At 37.6% G+C, this 23,428-nt stretch overlaps 1 long non-coding RNA gene across 2 annotated transcripts in view; it reads right to left on the bottom strand.

Moving 5' to 3' along the window:
• Nucleotides 1-22,162, bottom strand: part of LOC127946398 (uncharacterized) — a 218,321-nt gene extending 196,159 nt beyond the window's left edge. For both annotated transcript variants that reach the window (XR_008151084.1, XR_008151085.1), the window contains exon 1: nucleotides 22,095-22,162. This is a non-coding gene — a long non-coding RNA (uncharacterized LOC127946398). The remainder of the gene's footprint in view (nucleotides 1-22,094) is intronic.
• Between the last annotated feature and the right edge of the window lie 1,266 nt (nucleotides 22,163-23,428).

Here is a 23,428-nt window from a genome sequence, read left to right as displayed (position 1 = left end):
TCTTTTGTGAAAATTAACATTTTGCATATTCTTCTTAAACTTATGAGCACAACTGCGTTTGACATGAAATTTCATGAAATGACTGATACACAATTCCTGAAGAACATATCATTTTTTGGAGTGTAGATTATGTATTATGCAGGGTTTTTTATGGAAGATGATATGATTTGTTAATTGCTTAAATGAATCAGTCTTAGCTTGCAAAGTGATTAGAAATTCTTACCTATTAGTCTCATTAATTACATCAAGACGCAGATTCTGTAAGAATTCCAGAAACAAATCTGGACACACACGCGCATGCAAATGTCACTATATTAATTTCATCATTTTGATGAAGTAAGAGAGAGGGGGAAGAGGGAGGACAAAACAAGCTGTGCACAGCCGGGAGGGAGAAAAATATCACATTTTCCAGGTGATGAATTTTTCCAATTTCTCGCAGACAAGTACATAAACTCGTTCAATTAGGAGCAGAATCTGGAAATGAGGGACTGTGGACGGTTGGAGAGCCCGAGTCCTGATGGCTAATTTTATTGAGTGGAAAATTGAATCAAATTGTTTCATTGAAACAGTCAGCCTGTACTCCTTACATTGCACTCAACACAGACACAAACGCAGGCAAAAATAAATAAATAAACAAACAAACAAACACCACCACTATACGGCTCACACTCTTTTGCCAGGCATTACTCAAATGGATCATTTGAGAGTTGAGAGCTCAAAGAGCCCAAGCCTGTCACAAAACAAGCCACATAAACATTAGATTAAATTAAAACCAACAGATTTCTGACAGTAGAGGAGCCAAAACTCTGGTCATTTCCATGCATGTGGAACCGGCTCAGTCTCGCTCCTCGGTGGGACGTTAGAGCGAGTCTTCGGTGCCCTTTAACTGTAAACTGTCCATCTGTTCTACAGCGTTAAGCGTGCCAAGGTTTCCCTCCGATGGTCACATATCGAAGCAGACATCAGAAGACAACTCTTTGTGGTTTCACATGAATGCATTTCACCAGTGAGAACACCTCTCCAATAATGAGAATTCACTCTGTATTAGCAATAACTCCAACAGGAGTTGGTCTGTCTAACAGACCCTGCAGAAATCACTTATTTATGTGGTCATTATATATCTTACATAATATAATAGCAGTGGAGAGAGCTAATGTATTCACCGAGCTCATGGGCCTGTATCCAAATAAATATGCTGTGAAATTAAATATTAACCACATGAATACATTATATTTATTAAGTGCACAAGCCTCTGTATATATATATATATATATATATAAATATAACTTTATTGAGCCTTTTATCAAGGTCTTATGTGAAATGTTTTCATTGTCTTGTCTCTAGAAATGGTCTAGAAACTAGTTTCCCATGACACATTTTGTCATAGTCATTATCATAATCATTAAGGATGTTCTTATTGATAATTTATTACAATTTCCACTGAATAAAGTTTATTCAACCATGCATGTGCTAGTTTAAAAAGATCAAAGACAATTCTTGCACCATTGCCATATAAAAGAAACCTATAGGCTGAAATTTGTAAATAAAAAAAAAAAAAAATCCTACTGTCTTTCTACTTCAAAATGTCATGTTTAATGCAATGTTACTTGCATTTCTTAATAATTGTGAAACTATTTCTGAGTGAAAACTGTTTGTACACAGTCAGACATCGTCCTAGAAGATAGTCCTCAAAGCTAGTCTAAACCAAAGCAATTTATCCTTGTAGTTTCCGGTCCAAGATGCTAGAAATCAATGCAGGCCAATGAAAAAGAGCTGTTCATATAGGTTTACACATCACACATACCTCAGCAAACCTCTAAATCCATGACTAATTAGAATAACCCACACTGAAATCTCTCCTGAGCTCATAAACCAACAAAGCTACCCAGACAATCTGCTGTACAAGATGTAAAGTGACCGTGAGAACTAATGACTAAAAGAACCAATCGCTTGATTACTGAATCAGCAGAAACTACTGAAAGAAAGCCGAGATTACATTTGGCACAGAATCGGTTATGAAATTAAAGCATGACTTGGCCTACTACCAAAAACTCACAAATTATGAAGACTTGCTTATAAATAACGTGATGCAAGGCAACATTGCTGAAAGCTGGAAAATCTCCCTGCTCTTGATTTTAAATTAAAAAATTAAAATTAAAATTTATGCATTTAGCAGACGCTTTTATCCAAAGCGACTTACAGTGCATTCAGGCTATCCATTTTTACCTATCGAAAGTGCTTTTAACGCTCTATTGCCATTCAGGGAGAAGCACCGCTGGGTCTGGCTGTGAAGGATAGTCATATTGGCCAACACTTTGAAAAGATGCCATGGAGATGAATGCATTGCGTCTGAGAGTGACCTGGCAGACTTAAACCTCTGGAATGGGCCGTTCTCTGGTATCAATTCACATACACCTCGTATTAATTAAATAGCACTTAATTATGAACTAAACTGGTTTTTACTCCTAAAGTTTGCTATCTGTATACGTAAATATATACACACACACATACGCATACACAAAAACTTAAAAAACCTTTCAAATGTTTAAGATCAGTACATATATTTTTTAAGAAATTAACACTTGTTATAGGAAGAATGCATGTAACATGGTTGAATATATACAATGTATGCATGGTAAATCGCAAATGTATTATTATTAAATAATGCAACAAAAACTTGCATAAACTCATAAGTTTCCATGCAATGTTTCAGGCACCAAATTCATCAGCTTTTTCATTTTCTCTCTCATGGTTTTCCATTCATCCACAATTTATCCGAGTCCCATCATCTCTAAACATTCCTGACAGGCTAACATTCATTCTGTTCCTAAACAACACTGTGACACAGTAGACACAGCATCACAACCAGGATAAATGCTGTATGTAATACCCCTTTAAACAGAGAGGAGAGTTTATGAGACGTAATGAGAACGATTTAGTGGTGGAGCTGTCATTACAGACAAGCGTCTCATCATGTTTTATTGACAACACGCATCTTCAGTTAGCCAGCAGGGAGGCAGTAACCCAGAGGCTACAGATTGAACAGACGCAGGAAGCTAATGTGCTAATGCTGCCGCTTAATGACTCAGTGAGAGCTTAGCAAACTGGCCACTATAATAAGAAAGAACATCCTGTACAAAAAAAAAAAAAAGGAAAACTAGCTGTAAGTGTTGCCATTATCGGTTTATTTCCAATTACAGACATTTTAACTTTTTTTGGGTCATTTTCCATTTATTGGTTTGTTTATTTGTTTTAACTATAACATTAGCAGGTTTGGGTTGATTTAATGCTTGATAAATTGATGAAATAATGAACGCATCTTGTTGTATGTGAGCATCTGACTCTAAATTTGTGAATCTAAGGTGTTAGCAAGAGCGTGCTTGTGGTTTTACTTTAAAAAATGTCCCCATCTGACAAAAAAAATTAAAAACGCTGATTTGGAAACATGCTCAAAGACAAAAATTATACATGGATTTTTTTTTTTTTTAATTCTAAAAATATAATGTAAATAAATAGGAAAATGGACAAATTTTGTACCAAATATTAGTGTTGGTGTGAACAGGCCTTAGAGGGATAGTTCACCCAAAAAGGAAAATTCAGTCATCATTTGCTCACCCTCAAACTCTTTCAAACCTGTATGACTTTCTTTCTTCTGTTGAACACAAAAGAAGAGTTAACACTTTAGTTTAGGGACCAGTCACCATTAACTAGTTGCTTATTAGCATGCAAATTGCTAGCACATTGGCTGTATTTTTATTACTTATAAATGATATATGTGACCCTGGAGCACAAAACCTTAAGTCGCTGGGCTATATTTTTAGCAATAGCCAACAATACATTGTATGGGTCAAAATTATAGATTTTTATTTTATGCCAAAACTCATTAGGATATTAAGTAAAGCTCATGTTCCATGAAAATATTTAGTAAATTTCCTAAATAAATAAAACTTCAAAAGGCGATTTTCTCAGTATTTTCTTGATTTTTTTGCACCCTCAGATTCCAGATTTTCAAAAAATGACATCTAAGACTGGTTTTACATATAAATGCCTTATTCTGTATGAATATATTTTAGATCGTTTCCATAGACTTACCTTACTAACTATTAATAAAAAGGAAATAGGGAGTTTATGGAGGCAAAAGTCATAGTAAAATAAGTCATATGTGCTTTATAAATAATAATTAACAGTTAATATGCATGCTAATAAGCAACTAATTAACAGCAATAATTGGTCCTAAAATAAACTGTTACCAAAGGTTTATCACCCCAAACATTTGTATTGGCATTAACAGACCTGTAGTCTGTAACAATTCCCTTCAGCTTTACATAAAAACAACACGTTCAGTTTGGCTTGTCCTCATTTAGATACAGTAAGTAAATGTGCATGTGTGTTTGAATTGGAAACTCTGCTGGAAAAAGTGTGAGGAAACTGGCGTTCCTAACCTAGAGGAAACAGCACAAACCCCGAAGACCGACAGGAAGTCCATGCAGCAGGATACCAGCTGACTGACATCACGACACACACATAAACCAATGCCCCTTAAAGATCCTAAAGGGCCATCCGACTCCATAATTTAGTCCAAGGTGCAAAAATTAATTTTCTCAAAGATGCCAGAGTGAGAGCTCAAGATTTTCCACCCCTCCCTCTTTTCCTGCAGGCCGTCCCACCCCCTGCGGTGCGACACGCAGACAGATCGCTCCGGTGACTGAAGCCGACATTCAGGCATCGGGCCACAAGCTTGCAGGAATTCCCTGACAGAGACATAATGGCCTCCTGAGCACAGCGGCTCCTTTGGATTTGTTGCCTTGACTTCACACGTCTCCCCATCCCCTCCTGCGCTTATGAAACGCCCTTTCAAAGAGGTCAGTGCTCAGGGTCGTCAGTCACGTCACAGGGCCATTTCCCGGCGATATTTGGCTTGATGTGTGCATCCCTGACATGTGGATCGTCGCTTATCTTCGTGCGGCTCTGGAACCCTGCCACTCTTCCTCTCTTCTCACCTGCAGCTCCGCAGCGGGGTTCCTCTGATATTCCCAGATCGTAAAACTCACAAGGATGTTGTTTCTGGTCCCCCACCCCTCTTGGTTGAAGGCCAGAGAGGGCAAACTGCTCCAAGGGCTTAGCCTGGGAGACTCACAATAATGAGATTCTTCTCACAGTTGTCAAATCTTCCAAAGATCTGTTCTATAGCTAAGTATGTGGCTTTTGTGTTCAAGCAGGGGTGTCCAAACTCATTTCTGGAAGACCACAGTCCTGCACAGTTTAGCTCCAATTAATTAAACACCACTGAACTGGCTAATCAAGGTCGCCAGACTCACTAGAGACTTGTGTGTTGAAGCTTAACTCTACAGGACGTTGGCCCTCCAGGAGCACAATTGGACACCTCGTGTTAAAGCTACAGCAGTTCATTTCACAAAACTTTCCACGCATTTCGCACTTACCCAGTGTTAAACTCATCAACAAAATGTTTAAAAAGTTTTTATATTTAATTGCTCAGTGATAACGAGATGTAAAATTTGCATCATGATGACGATCAAAAGTTTTTTGTTTTTTTGAGTACAACACACCGTAGATGAAAACGAGGAAATAATATAAATATATACATATAAATACATACATATAAATATGCATTTGTATGTCATGTTATGTCATATACAATTATGATTTCTTGTCAGTTTTACTATATATAAAAATATACACACACGCACACACTCACACGGTAAAACTGCAGTAAAAAACTGTTGAAAAATATATAATTATTGAATATGATGTAATAAAGTATTTTATTACAATTTATTTAATCAACGATAAGATAAAAAATATGTTATGCTGATAACTAAATGTGAAAAAAAATCTTGATTACAATATACTTTTGATGAATTAAAAAATATACACACACACACACACACAAACGTTTAGTAGTAAACATTTTTTTCAAATTATTCAAAAAATGAATAATTTGTTTATTACAAAGCCCATCAACAAGCAAATATAATTATTAAATTGTTACAAAGTGTGGATATGAAATATTAAAATATTACCTATATATTACCTTAAAGCTTAGAAAAAATGCCAAGAAAAAACATTACATTACAATTTAAATAAATATTTGGTGTAGCAATAAGACACTGTAACAATACTACAGAAATGCTCGAAAGGCATTTTCCCTAGACCCGATAACTTAGATGCAATATTGCACTGGTAGCGTTTGCATGAAAACGAGAGAGCGTGAGTCTTCAGCGTCATACAGCACTGCCATGGACAACAGTGAATATTAGGAAATATCTGACCGACTGGCGAATCAGTATCAAGTATTCCAGAGAGTTGTGTAATCAGATGAAAGATTACATTTAAATGTGTCCAACTATGGCTAAAACAAAAAATTACAAAAAAGGAAGAAAAAAAAAAGACACCTCACTGGCTGTAACAAAGCAGTAGCACATGCACCATGAAACAACACGTGCAATATGTAAAGCTCTTCAGCAAACAGCCCTAATTTGAGTCTTAATTACCTTTGCCTGGCTCCAAGTACACTTAGGAGAGGCTCCCTACTGCCCAGAGTCCTCATTCTCCTTATTCAATAATAAACAAACATATGCACTCAAACCCAACCACATGCACACACACTCATTTAATACACTCCACTGCAAGTAGATTTAAGACACTCTGTCCATAGTTTCCTGTTTACTGCTGTTTACCACTCATTAGCACAGGAAAGACTGGCTCTCTGTCGGACTGACTGTCTGTCAGTCTTTCATTTCATCCCCCTTGCTTTCTCTTTCCACTGTCTGGCCCGCACGAGTCTGTCACAAATGGATACACAGACAGGATGGTCTACACAAGTGGCTGCCAGAAACGCACAGAAGTAGTGAGAGCGAATAAGTGCTGATGTTAAGAGAAATGTTCTTTTTTCCCCCCATAGTGCCGCAAGAGCTGCGAGGTCAACAACTGCTGACTACTCATAACATAATAGACTGAAAGGGGACTGATTTATCTTGTGTGATGAAGGCCATTTAGTGGAAACATCCACTTCATCCAAAACAACATACAGTGGCCTCAAAAAAACTTATTTGGAGACTTAGGCCAAACTACACTGACAGACGTGTGAATATCATAAAAGCATATTAGTGAGTAGATGTGCATTTCTGTTCAGTGTAATGATGTTTAACCTCCCCTGAAAGCTTCTGTTCTTCCATTTAGCCACTTGTTAGCAACCGCATTTTTAATACCCCAAACAAGATTGGGGTATTACGTCCAGAGATGTATAAAGTACTAGAGACCCATACTTGAGTAAAAGTACAAGTGCTCTATCAAAAAAGTGACTTGAGTAGAAGTAGAAGTGCTCTTTAAGCACCACACTTAAGTAGAAGTACTAAAGTATTCAACATTTTTTGTACTTAAGTATTGCAAGTAGTCTATTTTAAAATTTACTACTCAAGTACTGAAAGTAAAAGTAGAAGTATTGTGTTATGTAGCTATTAAAGAAAATAGTCAAAAGTTTGAACATATTGTTTTTACTATTTCAAATGATTAACCTAAAGGACAATCACAATTCCTTTGACTGTAACTTCTTGTAAATAAAAAAACAGTTAGTAGGGTTAGTTAGCCCAATTTGCAAAATGATGTCATTGATAACTTACCCTCATGTTGTTTCAAACCCGTAAGACATCAGAGGGTCATTTAGAATTTTTTGAAGCATCGAAAATACATTTTGGTCAAAAAATAGCAAAAACTACGACTTTATTCAGCATTGTCTTCTCTTCCGTGTCTGTTGTAAGACAGTTAAAAACAAAGCAGCTTGTGATATCTGGTTCGCGAACGAATCATTCGATGTAACCGGATCTTTTTGAAACAGTCCACCAAATCGAACTGAATCGTTTTAAACCGTTCGCGTCTCCAATACGCATTAATCCACAGATGAATTAAGCTGTTAACTTGTTTAATGTGTCTGACACTCCCTCTAAAGCTAAAGTTAAAACAAACCAATATCCCGGAGTAATTCATTGACTCAAACAGTACACTGACTGAACTGATGTGAAGAGAGAACTGAAGATGAACACCGAGCCGAGCCAGATAATGACTCGTTCACGAGTCAAGAACCGTTTCTGTCAGACGCGTCCGATTCGTGAACCGAGGAGCTGATGATACTGCGCATGTGTGATTTAGCGTGAAGCAAACCGACACACAGAGCGTCTGAAACGAACTGAAACGTAATGGAATGATTCGTAACAATATTATAATTGTAACGAGTAACGATGCAGCACATAAAAAAATATCGGAGTAAAAGTATTAAACTCAGCGAAAATATGTACCGAAGTAAAAGTGGAAGTAGGAGAAAAAAATAATACTCTAGTAAAGTACAGATACCGCCTTTTAGTACTTAAGTACAGTAGTGAAGTAGTTCTACTTCGTTACTATACATCTCTGATTACGTCTGTATGTCATGGAATACAAAATGTAAATATCTTGAGCTTGTGTTAAACTCATTGAAACCATTTCAGTGAGTTTGAAACGATGGAACCAGAAGTGCAAAAATGGCAACTCCTTAGGTTTTTAGACTCGTTTCTGGTTTTTGCAGCCAGGCGGTGTGGTTACAACATCTACCATGAATGTGTGCTAATGCTAACCTGCCAAACCTTAAGCACTTGGTTTAGTTTGTAGCCTGAAGACAGAATGCCAATCTGAAATCAGATCTTCTTACATAAGAGGTCATTTAGATGCTTCTTCCTACTCTTCACCTATACTGTCAAGTTCATCTAACCCTTCACTTCAGACATTTGAGTCTGTTTGTCTTTCCCACCGATTTGTTCACTCAATTACCCCCCCCCCCCCCCCTTCTCTCTCTGTGTTGACAGTAATGATGAGCTATGTTCAGTCAGGCTGGATATGAGAGACACATCAATCTGTCACACACTTTACATTTGATTTGTTTTCATTGGGCCAGAGATCCACACCAAAGCAACTAAGCTTTCATGCACCAGAAACCCCAACATGTTCTCGCTATCACTCAAAAAGGCCAGTAGACCTTCACGTTACCTAGAAATTAAAGGAAAAACAGGTTCATTTTAAAAAACACAAGACGTCAGATGCAAAATGTTCTCCTTTTATATTTCAGAAGTGTGTGTGTGTGTGTGACTGTGAGGTTTCATTGCACCACAGCAGTTGGTGCACGCGTGTGTGTGTGTGTGTGTGTGTGTGTGTGTGTGTGTGTGTGTGTGTGTGTGTGTGTGTGTGGTCACAGGCGGTGTGTTTTGCAGTAATGGGAACGGTGTTTGAGGCGGAGACTGTATTAACAGGATAATTGAGTTGCTCAATCAGGCGACGCTGAATTCTGTAATGATTCGAAGAGTTGTGCAGACTGAACCACCTCTGCCTTTCTTTTGTCCCACACAAACCTTTGGTGCTGTATTAGCAAAGAGCTCACACAAACAGAGGTTTCCACACTAAAACAATATGGTTTAGGACACTTCACTTTACCTCTAAATGTAACCCCCTCAGAAACCTGTTGACATCAGTAGATTTAAAATGAATCATGATGTGGCCAGTTTATGAGCCTTTGAAACAGTGGGATCCAGCACAGGAGACACATTAGACAGGTTTCACTGTATTAGTAATAACGCTTTGGAGTACTAATAACACTTTAGACTATTGAGGACATTTTATGGCCAAAACCTATAAACCCACACATATTTCCGCTCATAGAACTCATTTTAGTGACCTTTTTAGTTTTGTATGAAAAATTTGAAACCGCAGGAAAATATTCCTCACAGAAATGAAATCGGAGATGGCCTTTTTTTTCATCTTTAGCTAAAGATTTCTATAATACACCTAAGTCAAACGGTGTAGAGTGTTTATCTTGTTTAGATCGCTGTAGCGCCCGGTTGGCTGATCCGGGTGTGTCTTTGCAAGTCTCTCCCCAAATTGATCTGTACCATCTGGCCTAGTTTAAAGTCTCTAGGCCTTACAGTTTATTCTGCACAATCAGTTTTAAGACAGATGAATAATTCAGTAATAAAAAGCATCTGGAAAGGCCTTAATCAATTGCGCATCTGAAAAAAAAAAATTCTTTAAATGTGTTTAAATGCATGTTTTCTTAATTTTTTTGAATGCACATTTTAATAATGTATGTGCATCTTGGAGTTTTCATACGATACCCCAACATTTGCATAGAAATGCATTGCAATCTTCTGTTAAAACTTCCGTATTAGGTCCAAACTGTAATTTTAGGATTTGAATGTTTATGGCATTGCATTATGGAAACAAATATGTATAATCAGATATATCTCTTTTTTTTACGGACTGGACAAATTTACAGACTGGCCTCATTCACTCCCATTCTAAGTGTCTTGCTGTATCCCAGATTGTTCCTTTAATAAAAAGTAGGGACAAGTCAAAATAGTTTTTGTGCTTATTAACAACATGCCACAGATGCAGAACTTGTACTGAACCCAGTGCTGAATTCCTTTCAGATAAAAATGGATTTTCCCTAGCGGTGTGAACAGAACGGGATTACGCACTCGGAAGAGGAACAGCTCTGTGGTGTGAACATGGCCGGTGAGACTTTCCTGACGGCTGATATAAACTATACCTTCTCTCCTTTTCTCCAGATGGTAATGTTCTCTTTCTCGTCCCTGTGCAGACTCAGCTCCTGTATGGAAGGAGATTTATGGGAGCCCTTCATCTCAAAATCACCGCTCTGAGTCCCCGCACACACTGGGGTGTTTGTGGGTGTGTTTGACGGCATATCTCAGGGCTGCAGCTTGTGCGAGTGTGTATACATTCTACCCTGGTGTGCATGTGCACGCTCACGCTAAAACACACTCGCAACCACACAAAAACACACACACTGCAAACAAACAGGGGTGTATGGCAAATAAGAGTGTGTGTGTGTCACAGGCAGGAGGTTTGCATGTGTGTGTGCTCATCTGCAACCTGCTTGCTCTCTCATTTTCAATCTCAGCCCAATTAATTTAGCAGAATTAATCTCTCGCTGTGCACAGCCGTTCCTAGCACACACACACACACTCCTCCCTGCGACACAAGGCACAGTCAAACATGAAATAGTGTCTCATGCCACCATCCATCTGGCATCTTAACACATACACACACACACATGCCCACACCCCGGTGACATTTGCAGATTGGGAGTGTGTGAGAGATGGGGGAATGATTTCCTCTCCTAATGAAGAACTTGCTGTGTTCTTGCGGGCGGAAAGCAAAGGGCGAAGGAAATGAGGACGTTTTTCAGCCCGTAATTTCACTTGATGTGTCTGATAACAAACACAGCTAGCACACATGGATGGATGGATGGCTATTCATTGGCTTTTGCCCAAAGTCCTACATTCTGATTGGTTCGTGCTGCATCATCTTTATGATGTCATTGGTCAGAGTCAAAGGCCAGTGAAACTACAGGCCTCACACATTAAACTGTCCTTGCACAATGCAAAGAAATCATCTACCAAGAACATAAACGAAGGCCTAAAATTAAATGTAAGCTAGAACAGAAGCTATTTGGTCATATGGAACAAGCAGCAAAAAATAGACAAGTTTCCAACAAAGCATGAAGCATATGAAACCACAGTTTCCTAGAAGACTAAATGTCGAACTGAACTGGAGGTTACATGACTTTGTCCTGTTAATAAAATGGTATGGTGCAAAAACAGTGATGCACCAGTTCTGGCCAATTCAGTGGGTAAATAATTATTTTTTTATTAAGACCAAAAAAATTATAAATGGCCCACATTATAAATCAGTAACACTAGGTGTGAGTCTCGAAATCTCACGCTTCTCCAATACGGTCTGTGTGAACGGGTGTCAAAACCCACCTACAATCCCTGCCAGTACCCAGACTCGAACCCACAACCTTTGGGTTACAAGTTTGACTCTCCAACCATTAGGCCACGACTGCTTTTAATGTGTTTTTGATCAAATAAATAAATCATTGGCGAGCATGAGACTTCTTTCAAAAACATTTTTAAAAATCTCTCCAACTCTACTAACGTTTGAATGGTATGAACATTAGGAAATAATGATGACAACAAATAACCATTGTGATGCTGACATACTGTGCATTCCTACAAAAACAAGGAGAAGAAATTAATCAAGTGATGTTCAAATCAGACTAATCTCCTGCCACATGGAACAAGTGGTTCTGGCTCAATGCAGCAGTCTGCTGTTACCATCCCTCCGCCAAATAAACTGCATGTCTGCACGGCACCCAGCTGTCCTGCCACAGTCCTGCCCGCTCACCAAGCCATCAGTAACCCCAGCCAATGGCCCACATCCGCTCACTCACAGAGAAAGAAGGTAAGGACAACAATGGAACCAACAAAAAAATGTATTTAACTTTTGGCCAACACAGAAGAGAAAAGAAGAGGTGAATGACCCAGTAATGGATGAATTTAAACCTAAAATCTTGCATAAGAGCTCTATAACTCTGAAGCATTATCGCTAACCACTACACCACACATCTGACATTTAACAATTTAACTTTTACCCTAAAATTTAATGAAATCAGACCTCATGGTCGTTTCCTCACAACCACCATAACACTGATCACCGCAGTGGGATGCAATGACAGGCAATCCAAAAACATCCCCCCAAAAATATAATAATTCCCTGTACAGTGGACCAAATTTACACTGGCAGATCTGTCATATTAGCCATATTTCAGTATAGAAATATGTCTAAATAAATGTAATAATGTCACAATATTACAAAGAACATGAAGAATATTAATTTTAAAATGTACGTTTTGTTGTCTTTCTTGCATTGTCTGATGTTATAAATAAAGGCTGTCCAATAAAATTATAGGCCTATTTAATAACACATTTCTCCTTTATAGAGCTTCTTTTTTATTTATGGTTACAATTATCATATAATTCCTTAACAATTCAATTGGTATCTGAGTATAACGACAACATTTGTGCTTTTTTAATATAACTGAATCAGACGTTATCCAATTATGTATTTTGACAGGTAATCACTTCTGACAAAGATATTTGCTGTAAAATTTCAAAGCTTTGAGCCAAACAGAAACCAGAATGATGGCTCATTTGAGTGTCACCATTATCCCTGCTCTTCTTTTACTTCATCACTCGGTGAACCAGAGGAACTTTATTACCTGAATGTGTCGTCTCTGACCGGGAGTGAGTAAAAGGAAATGACTTCATCAAGCATAACAAATAAAACAAACCCTGACAACTGAACGCATGTTAAAATCAATCAAACAGCTCTGAGCAAAGAATGTCAACTTGAAGCAAAAGTCAAGCTGGTTTTCAAATCAAAAACCTCTTATATTCACTTCAGGATAACTGAGTTTTAGACAGGTACTGGAGCTTACTTCATCAACGGTCCACCAGACACCGCTGACATCTAGAGCCCAAACGCTGCTATTAACATGCTGCCTTCATTTCTGATTAACAATCACCGGGGGCCAAAACTCTCCTGAGCTTCCACAGTCATCGAGCTGTTAAAATAAAGCACTGCCAGTTGAATGCTGGCTATTACTGACATTCATTTGATTTAATCTGTAATTTGATTCTTTGAAGCAGCTTTGTTTTGGATTGTTTTGGGGGTTTTTTTGCTCACACTGAAATGAATGCAAAGCGTGAATCAGAACAGGGTTAGCATTGAGGGCCGCTGCGGTCAGAACAAAATGTTCCCTTTACACGGTCCTAAAATAGTCAATCCAGTGGCCCAGAAATTATGCACCGGGCATTACGGCCTCAGGACAACTTCCTCTTGCTTTTAAGCTCTGCATGTTTGAAGTCACGGCACGCCCCGTTCACAAACACGTCTCGGAGGTGAATAAAAGCCAGATCACAGAGTTTCGGTTAATGAATAGAAGGAATATGAGGTTCAGCGGGTTTACGGATGAAAATATTTAACCTGTGTCCCGTCAGTCTTTCAAGAAGGGTCCTGAGGCTTGATCCCTCTAAAGATCACAGCGGTGCCTATGCACCATTCATCTTACTGTTTAGGCCTCTACAAAAAGGCAACAAGGACGTGTTTATATGTGAAAAATGTGTCTAGATTATGAGCTTCCATCCTGCAATTTTACAAACCGACATGTTTTAATAGCTGATAAATGTTTAAACTCCGTATACAGTGTAGAAGGGACATTAGGTTCTTCAGAGATGAGTGGTTTTACCACACGTCAGATCGTAAACGCAGTAAGGACGGACCCGTTTAGTGTCAAATATGATGCTCGGAGCATCATGATTGATTTCAAATCAGCATCTCGCCCCACACTTTCTCTTTAAACACCTCCAGGCCTGTGTTTGGAAACAAAAGGGATGATGGAAGGTAGATGCACAGGTGCATGCAGAGATGAGATAAGCCAGGAGAGATGGGCGGGAAACAAGCATGAAAGAGAGGAATTAAAGGAAAGCATTAGAGGAGGAACAAGAGAGAGCATTCCATCAGTTGGTACGGAGGCGCTTCATTTTTCCTCCCGACCTCGCAACAACCCCGCTGCTGATGGGGTGAAGAGCAGGTGGAAAGAGAGAGAGAGAACGAGGGGGGAAATAAGAGAGGTATGAGGAATAGGGCTTTTAGGAAAAGCCAGAAGCATGCTGGTTAAAAATATCTCTGTGGCAATGCCACATGGTGCGTCTATGATGTCACCAACATGCTCTTAGTGAAATGCAAAGAGGATAATGAGACGGGAGGATAGTGCATCATTTTCCTGCTTAATCCCTTCCTTATATATAAGGATTGCACTTTTTTGCCCTTTTTTCATGCATTGTACTTTTGCTAGCAGACCTCACGCACGTGCATCGTCACATGCCCTCGGGGACCGAGCGTGATTGAGAATGGGGGGTCTGCCATTGCCCTGCCGTTGAACCCTCTTCGTTCCTCCTGACGAAAACACACATGCTATGAAACCTCATCAGCGACGGCAGCACCTTGCAGCAGCGCTCTCTGTTTTTGACCTCTCCTGCTGCGTACGGATACGTCACAATCGACACGCAGAGAGATCGTTCCACTGCTTAATCGGTCTGCACCTTTGTCTGTTCACAGTTTCTAAAGGGGACCAACACTGATGTGAACCCGCTGCACCATTAACCCAAATAAATCGAATCGCAAAAAAGGGCAATTATCAAACGGCGAAGGCTGCGATTTAATTTAAATAAATATAAAGTGAAGCGCGGCGCTGTGTTCGTGAGCAGCTCATTATCCAGCAGTGTTTGCAGCATCTCAAAGCAGAAAATGCTGCTTCAAACAAACTCATCTCTGCATCTGCTCAGAGTTCGGGTCACTTTAATGTGCATTTAAGAACGTAACACACAACATCTTCACATTCGTGAAATGAGAAGCATTTATCAAGAGAAAAAAAAATGTAAATGAAGACAGACATAAATATTAGTATTGTAATTTTACATTTGTAGTGTAAAAAAATTACTATTATACATAGTAATCCTTCTTATTTTGAGTTTGCATTTTTATTTGGTATTAGTATGCAGAGCCATTATTTAAACATTTACCATCAAAAATAACATTGAAAAAAAAAGAGTTATAAATAAATATAAAGTTGCCAAATAACTAATATTAAAAAAAAGACAAACACAATAAAAAAATAAAAATAAAATTGAAAATATAAATATATAATATCTCAATACTAAAATTATCATCATCCTCATTATTAATAGATTTATATTAATAAATGTATTATTTTTATTTTATTTTATAGACATATAATATAGAACACATTGTGCAGCCTTACAAATAAATAAAGTAAACCAGCGATATTTTTGGGAATGTCATCAGATTTTTCACAATAAGATTTTTTTCCCCAATCGAGTGTCACTCATGTCAGTAGGCCGACCATCACGGTGGAGCAGTGGATGACAAAATTAGTGCGGTCCTGTCAACCCTGCACACTTAACTGATAGAAGAGCATCTCAAAAGTACTTCATCCTTCCTCATCGCTCCCCAGGAGAGCAAGTTACAGATGTCTCTGTGAAGTCATAACGGCGGTTTAAAGTGGACACGAGCGGCTGTGGCCTAATGATGCCTGTTTACACCACTGTCTTCCATCTGTAATGATTAGAGGAAGGATTGATGAGCCCTTGGGCCCTGCCACTGAGCCAATCAGACGACACGGATGCCTCAAACACCCTACGGTGGCTTGGAAGGGACACAGGACTTCGACCATCAGATGACCCCTGAATCTGACCACGGGGTGAACCCGGTTACATGCAGGTCAGACGGAGGACAAATACACACAGCCTGCTAATCTGAATGATCAGACTAACTGATCACCACTTGCATGTGTGTGTTTTTTTTTAGAGACATTGAAGCGCTTTTAGGGGGAAGAAGCACCCCATGGCACTGACCGCCAGACGACCCGCGTTGCGTCCCGGTGAATCTGAGGTCACATGAATATTAATCGAAGTGTGTGAAAATTCTGAAGTATGCTGTGGGAGCTATGGGGTGAAAACAGCGTAATGGTATTTCTAAAAGTATCCAAAGAATCAAACCCAAAATCAAGCATAACTTACACTGGAAGTTACAACAAACCAACAAATCTAGGGATGCACAATATTAAAATCCTGCCCAATACCCATAGGCCAATAATTTATAAAATAACAATTAATAAAATCAACGAGTCTAATTAAAATTCTATTCAATTTATTTTGCTAAACTTCTAAATTAAACACTAAAAATCAATTGTTTTAAATACTACAGGTAAATGTATGATCAAAGATGATCATTTAAAGATTTGTGTAAATAATTACAGTTATCAGTGTACAGTTTTTTTTTTTTAATGATTACTTTTTCATATGAATTTTTTTTTAAGTTATTTGTACTTTTTAAAATGTTATATACAGTAAATCTTTACACGTTAATGAAAAATAGGTGCATTCAAAATTAATCAAATCTGGGACCCACTTTATATTAAGTGGCCTTAACTGCTATGTACTTACATTTTAATTAATAATTTAGTACAATGTACTTATTGTGTACATACATGTTTTTACATTGTACTTATATTTTAAAAAAATGACATGTAATTACATCTGTATTTAATTTCTGTAATTACATTTATAATTACACTGTTGACCCATACTTTACACCTTAGCCCACCCTTAAACTTACCCATACCTCCAACCCTCTCCCTAACCTTACCTCTATCCCACCTCAATAGCAGCAAAAGTGTTTTACAATACAATATGAACACAATAAGTACATTGTACTTATTTTTTATGTAAGTACATAGTAGTTAAGGACACCTAATATAAAGTGGGACCCAAATTTATATATATATACACACACACACACACATTAAATATATATAGACCAACACTGATAAATTAGACTTACCATCAAAGAACCAAAATGATACCAATTTATAATAATAAATATAATGGTGCATCCCAAAACATTAATAAATTATTATTTAACAAATGTATTATATAAAATAAAAGCAGGTGCATTTAAAATTAAATATAGGATATTTCAGTCTGTATTTATTCAATAAAGTCTAACAATGAAAAAAAAAAACTCATAATTTCAAACGAGAGAATGGTATGCATTCCCAAACGAAAGCCTAAAGGACGAGCCGCTTCTTGAAGACTAAAGCACAAAGGTTAACGAAGATTACATTTGTCGACTATCAGAACTCTACATCACACGACTATCATTTGATGCCAGTAACCGTCTTTGTCATTTAATTGTAAGATGAGCTGCATGCACATTCAAGAAGTGTATATTTAAAGGTACAATTGTTGTGCCGTGTGAAACATTCACACGAGCGCTTCTGTGCATCACATAGGGGTCAACAGTAATAATTTGGGTCAAGCCATTACACCTTATGAATGTTACCAAACCGTGATGTGGACCACAGAGTGACCGATGAAGACGACCAAACTCCCAGTGTTTAAAACCTCGCTGAATCATCTGGAGCTTTTCTGAACACACTCCGATGACTGCTAAATGACCCCAGGTTTCAGGTCACGGCGAGGGCAGACGTGTATTATAATAGGGGAAATACTGCTGCTTTGGGGAAAAGCCCTGTAACTGACAACCTACCTGCTAGAAACTAAATACTTATAAGAGAAACAATCATTATTCTCTTTAGAAAACAGCTTTCTCAGGCTTTCAAACTGCACCTTGCACATACATTTGAATCAACAACAAAAAACAAACAAACACAAAAGCACACATATCATCTCAAATCCAATCAACCTATAGTTGAGAAATATGAGACAACTAGTATAATCTCACGAGCCATCTTCAGGGCTTCAGGGTCTTGAACACACCACTGATGTTGACCCAAATCTGACCTGATGTTGACCCAGAGATGAACCGAGGCCGCAGACTGACCCCTCTGTCGCCATGGCCGCCAGCTGACCCCTGCAAAGGTCACCGAGGTCACAGCCTGTGGTCAGATCAACGCTGGACACAAAGAGTCAGTGAGAAGAATGAGAAAAGAAACATAGGGAGCGAATAAGAGAATGAAAGAGAAAAGGAAGACGTGGGGCCAGAGGTCACTATCTAAGCTCTTCCTTTCTCCATTTGATCATCCTCTGTCCCTCCTTTTTCTCTTCTGCGCCCTCGTTTTGAGCGACCTCTGACTTCGACGTGTGTTTCAGGGAAGGCTTGGCTTGACCTGACCGTGAACGCATCCCAAACACTGCAAATATATTCAGAAGCACTGTTCTTGTATTCGCTGGAAACTCCAGCAGGTTCAGAATTATTCAAAAAAGCCTGGAAACAGATTGCTTTATTTCTGCCAAGTAAACATAAAGACCTAATTGAAGTGAAGTAAGTAATCAGCTTAATATAAAATAGCCACTTTAAGAGTAAATTAAGTAATACATATCAAGATCAGTTTGTTTTGCTGTAGAACGTTTACTAATGTTACTTAATATTTCCTAGTAAGATTACCGCATTCATTCGTGTTATTTTACTTTGTTATATTTTGTACTGCAGATATAATGGCCAAACACTGTTATTCTCAACATGGTTTTAATGTTGCATTTAAGGAAATATGTGCAATTGGTTTCCAACATTTCTTCAAGTAAAGCAAACACATTTTCTGAATCTAAACTGACAACGTCAATATTGCAATACAATCAAGAAAAATACTGCTATTCTTTAGATTTGTTTTAAGACTAAAAAAAGCAATCGGCCAACGTGGTATTAAAAAAATCCTCTTAATTAAAGATATATTCTCTAAAAAAACTGCTTGAAAACAGCAAAGGATCAGTATTTTTCTATTGTTTTCCAGAAAGCATAAATATAAATATCCTAAAAACATATTTAGGATATTCATATAGACTCTTTACATTTTATAAGATTTCTAGTGAGAGGAATAAAAAAATAAATATTTTAAGTTTAAATAAATAATAAAAAAATAAAAGCATTGAAGCTATATTCTCTGGAAACAAATCTTAAAAAAGCATTTGTATAATTTAGACCATTTTTTATTATTATTATTTTTCAGTACAATTATCTAAGAATCCTAAAAACAAGATATAACTACTCACTACATCGTATTTACACTACAATTTTTCTCTTAAAGTCTTAAATCTTGCAAAGATTTGCTCAAACTAAATACATTTTTTAAAGATGTTTTTCACCCAAATTGAGAAAGAAAGTACTGACTAAAGCTATCTCAGATGTTTTAAATCAATCCAACTGATTATTTTATTTTAATATTATTATATTTTATTATATTTGCGATTTTATCTTTGCGTGTTTTCTCTCTCAACACCAAACCAGTCACTGATAACTGTATAATCCAACTCAATCGACAAGAGCATGCTGTAAAACATAAAAGACACAGATTTTGATCTTCCTCTGAGCTCAAGTGATCAATCATAATCCGATCTAAAGGAACTGTCTGCGTGATTCAGTGTCCTGCCACATCAACACAGCATCAAAACAGTATTGGGACAAAGCCGACTGATTCAGCCGACGCATCTGAAATAAGTACAACGTGCCGTTTACAGACACAGAAGCAGGTTTCGGAGACAGACAGTATAACGCTGATCTCTAGATAAAGGAGTGGTGTTTGATGTCTACATGCAGTTCATTCTGCAGGAGAAAGAATGTTAAAGGCTTCGGCACACATGGGCTACGGATATAATACACCTCAGCTCTCAGCGGGAGAACGGGAGGACGAGCGAGAGGTGAGGGGGCAGAAATAAAGCAAAAGAGAAGAAGATATTGTCAAGAGGACGAGGTGGAGAAGAGAAGAGAAGAGAGTTATGAAGAGGATGGTTTAGATTGAGATGAAAGGCTCGGTGGAGCAGAGGAACGCCGCTTCCCTCTGTGCCGCACTTATCCCAAGCCCTTCCACACACGGGTCTCTCAGGTCACGGATCTGTAACCGTGTCTGGGAACACTTCTGTTATCTTCATCGGAGACATAGGAATCCCAGTCAGGACGCCCTCTGCTGCGAACACAGACTACAGCACACATAGATTTCCTTTCATCTATAGATACAATAACAGCCTATTTACCGGTTTAAAAAAGCATTAATGAATGTGGTATGATTTTATATATATATATTAAAAAACTATTAAATCTGATTCCTTTTCAATTCCTCATTCACAAGTAAAATACACAAGGACAAAGCCATGCTTGTTCTATTGGAATTCAATTGTATATTTCTGTCATAAATTCTAGGCAAGAAGTATTTAGGGAAATCTTCACTTTATACTAGTATTCTGCAAATATCTATAAGTTTTATCATTAATAATCAAGATTTAAGGCTGTAATGTTGATGAGAAATAAGGATGTCTGGGACACTAAAGGACAATCTACTTTAGGTACTTCTTTAGAATGCCATGTGTGTCCATGTTGCTCTGTATATTTTGGAAATCGTTTACTAATTTCAGTGAATATTTAATTTAATAACTCTAAAAAATGTAAATTAAGTGGTGTTGCCATTTGGAATTAAAATGCTTTCCTTGTGCCTGGGGAAAAACCTTGCAACTTTACAAAAAAATAATAATAATAATAATAATAATTTAGGCTTACTCCATCTAGGCATATAAAAATACCAAATTTGTATATTTGCATAAAATATTTGACAACATTAAGAATAAAAAAATAATTTAAAAAAATCAAGTATTCCCTTAATGACACTTCTTAAGAAATATTTTTGACTTTAAGGGCCAAACATGCATAAAATTCTAATAAATTTTTCATTTAATTTATAAACTGAAAGTTTATCCGAATTATAGATGTTATTAAATTATAGAGATCGATTATTTAATGTTCATCGATTATAGTGTGTTCAAGTCAAGAACATATGTAAGCACGAGTGTATATTTTAGGTCTTGCTCAAGTTTGAATCATCTTTTTGCTTTCACTGGTTAATTTACATCGATCATGAAGCTGACAAACGTTTAGAAATACTTTAGGTACACAAACCAGAATTATTAATAATTATAAATGATTTCGGGAAATGTTGTGTAAAATAACAGCAGGTGCTAAAAACGCTTCTCCTACACTTCAAACAGTTGCTCTGTTTACACCCCTTCAACAAAACCATCTTTTAATATATTTTAAACATTCGCGAGGAACAGAAATCGCTACAGTTCACCGACAGGCCGCGGATTTAATCTCACATTACTCCCAAGCGCCATCTGGCGGCGAGAGGAGACTCTGCAGCCGAGCTCTCGCTCACTCTCAGCGGTCAATAAAACAGGCCGCAGTGGACAGACGGGGTTTTCTATCTCACGGTGTGAACGCTTCTATGGACACATCTGACAGGCAGATGCTCTGGGCAGGATTACATTCCTCTGCCTCGATGATGGTGTATCGATTTTTATTTCCCCAGCAGACAGACTAGATAACTCAACGTTAGCCGGCCTGGGCTTCATCTCCATCATGAAATAATTAATTCCAGGAGTTTCTGGAAATCTGAAGCATTTACCACTAAAATATCTCCTTGTTCTCCCTGTGCACTATTCGAAACCATTTCATCACATATCGTTAGCTTACAAAGTCGCTACGATTTCTAGTGAAACTTGACGCGAAGATATCGTCAAATTCATTGTTTAATGTTCTTCATATAGCATTATTTGAACTCCATGTGAGTTGTCAAACCATATCTTGTGTTTGTTCTGCTATACCTTCTGTTCCTCGGCAGCAGAGACGTGCTTTCACGCTCAAGTGTTGTTGAGGAAATGGCCTGTGTTCCGTTTCTACCGGTAGGGGGCAGAATAACACCGCTTTTCACCAGTTTGGGACAAAAATCCCAACACGAGGGGGCAACACGCCCTCAACATCCTTGTTTTTTACAGCAGACATTTAGTCTTACATTAAGTGTTACAGAAAGGGGCTACAAATAAATAAATCAATCCATACATACATACAAAAATAATAATAATACATGTTTATTGATTATTCAGACTTAATCAAATGTCCAATATGATACAATCGGATTTTGAGGAGCATTTATCTGTACAGCTCTATTGTATTGCACTGCATTACATAATTGCATAAACTAAGCATTTAAAGGTCATTTATATGATCGGTAGATACAGAGTGATAACTGATATGCATTTTTACAGTGATCATTTATTTTTACATTACAAGTTATCAGAATTTCATCTCACTTCTTGGCCTCATAAATAACATCCCCACCAAATGACATACTTTAGCTCAGTCTGGGTCTCTGAATAAGGTGTTTTACACCATACCCTCATTATTTCATATGTCCCACAAAAGCCTGATGTATCACATTTTTATTGTTATATTTTGTCTTAAACTTAAATAAACTATTGCACTTAAAAAAAATAGACATCTTAATCTTCCCAGAGTTAAATTAAACCAAACAGCAGACCGTGCCTTTGCTGTTGCAGGCCCTAAGCTCTACAGATCTTTACATCTGTGCTTAAAACATTTCCCATTGCTTTTAATGTCCTCTGATGTTTTAATTGCACTTGAGTTCTGCAGGTTTTATTCTTGTTGTTTTTTTTCTGTGATTTTATCTTTTTACCTTAGTTCTTACTCTTTGGTTTCTCTTAGTTGGTGTTTTAAGGCACATTGGTCAGCTATCACTGTTTTAATGGTGCTATATAAATAAACTAAACTTGTATTTTTGTGAAGTGTAAATCATGCGAGCCAGGCTGTGTTTTTATCATCACCTGCAGATCTCTCTTGCTTCCCTCCTCACCTCTCACTCTATGAGTGCAGATCAATAAGTGTGATGGATTCAATAAAACTAGGTTGTGTCCATGGTTATGAGTGTCATCTGCAGAGAGCTGGACATTAAACAACAAATGCATTTACATTTCAGGGAAAACTCTTCTCTTTACTCAGTGGACCTGCCTTACAAAGAGGTTGTGAATGTGTAATATTTCTCTGTGTTTTATCTCTGTGGTTTATGACAAGTAAGTGTGCATTTTGGAAATTAGTAAGATTATGCTTTACAATGTTGTACGAACTCCATTTTCATATTATT

Source organism: Carassius gibelio, chromosome A3 (genome assembly GCF_023724105.1).
Source record: "Carassius gibelio isolate Cgi1373 ecotype wild population from Czech Republic chromosome A3, carGib1.2-hapl.c, whole genome shotgun sequence".
NCBI classification, from domain to species: Eukaryota; Metazoa; Chordata; class Actinopteri; order Cypriniformes; family Cyprinidae; genus Carassius; species Carassius gibelio.
Note: the sequence above shows the minus strand (reverse complement) of the source record. Positions and strands in the feature narration are given on the sequence as shown.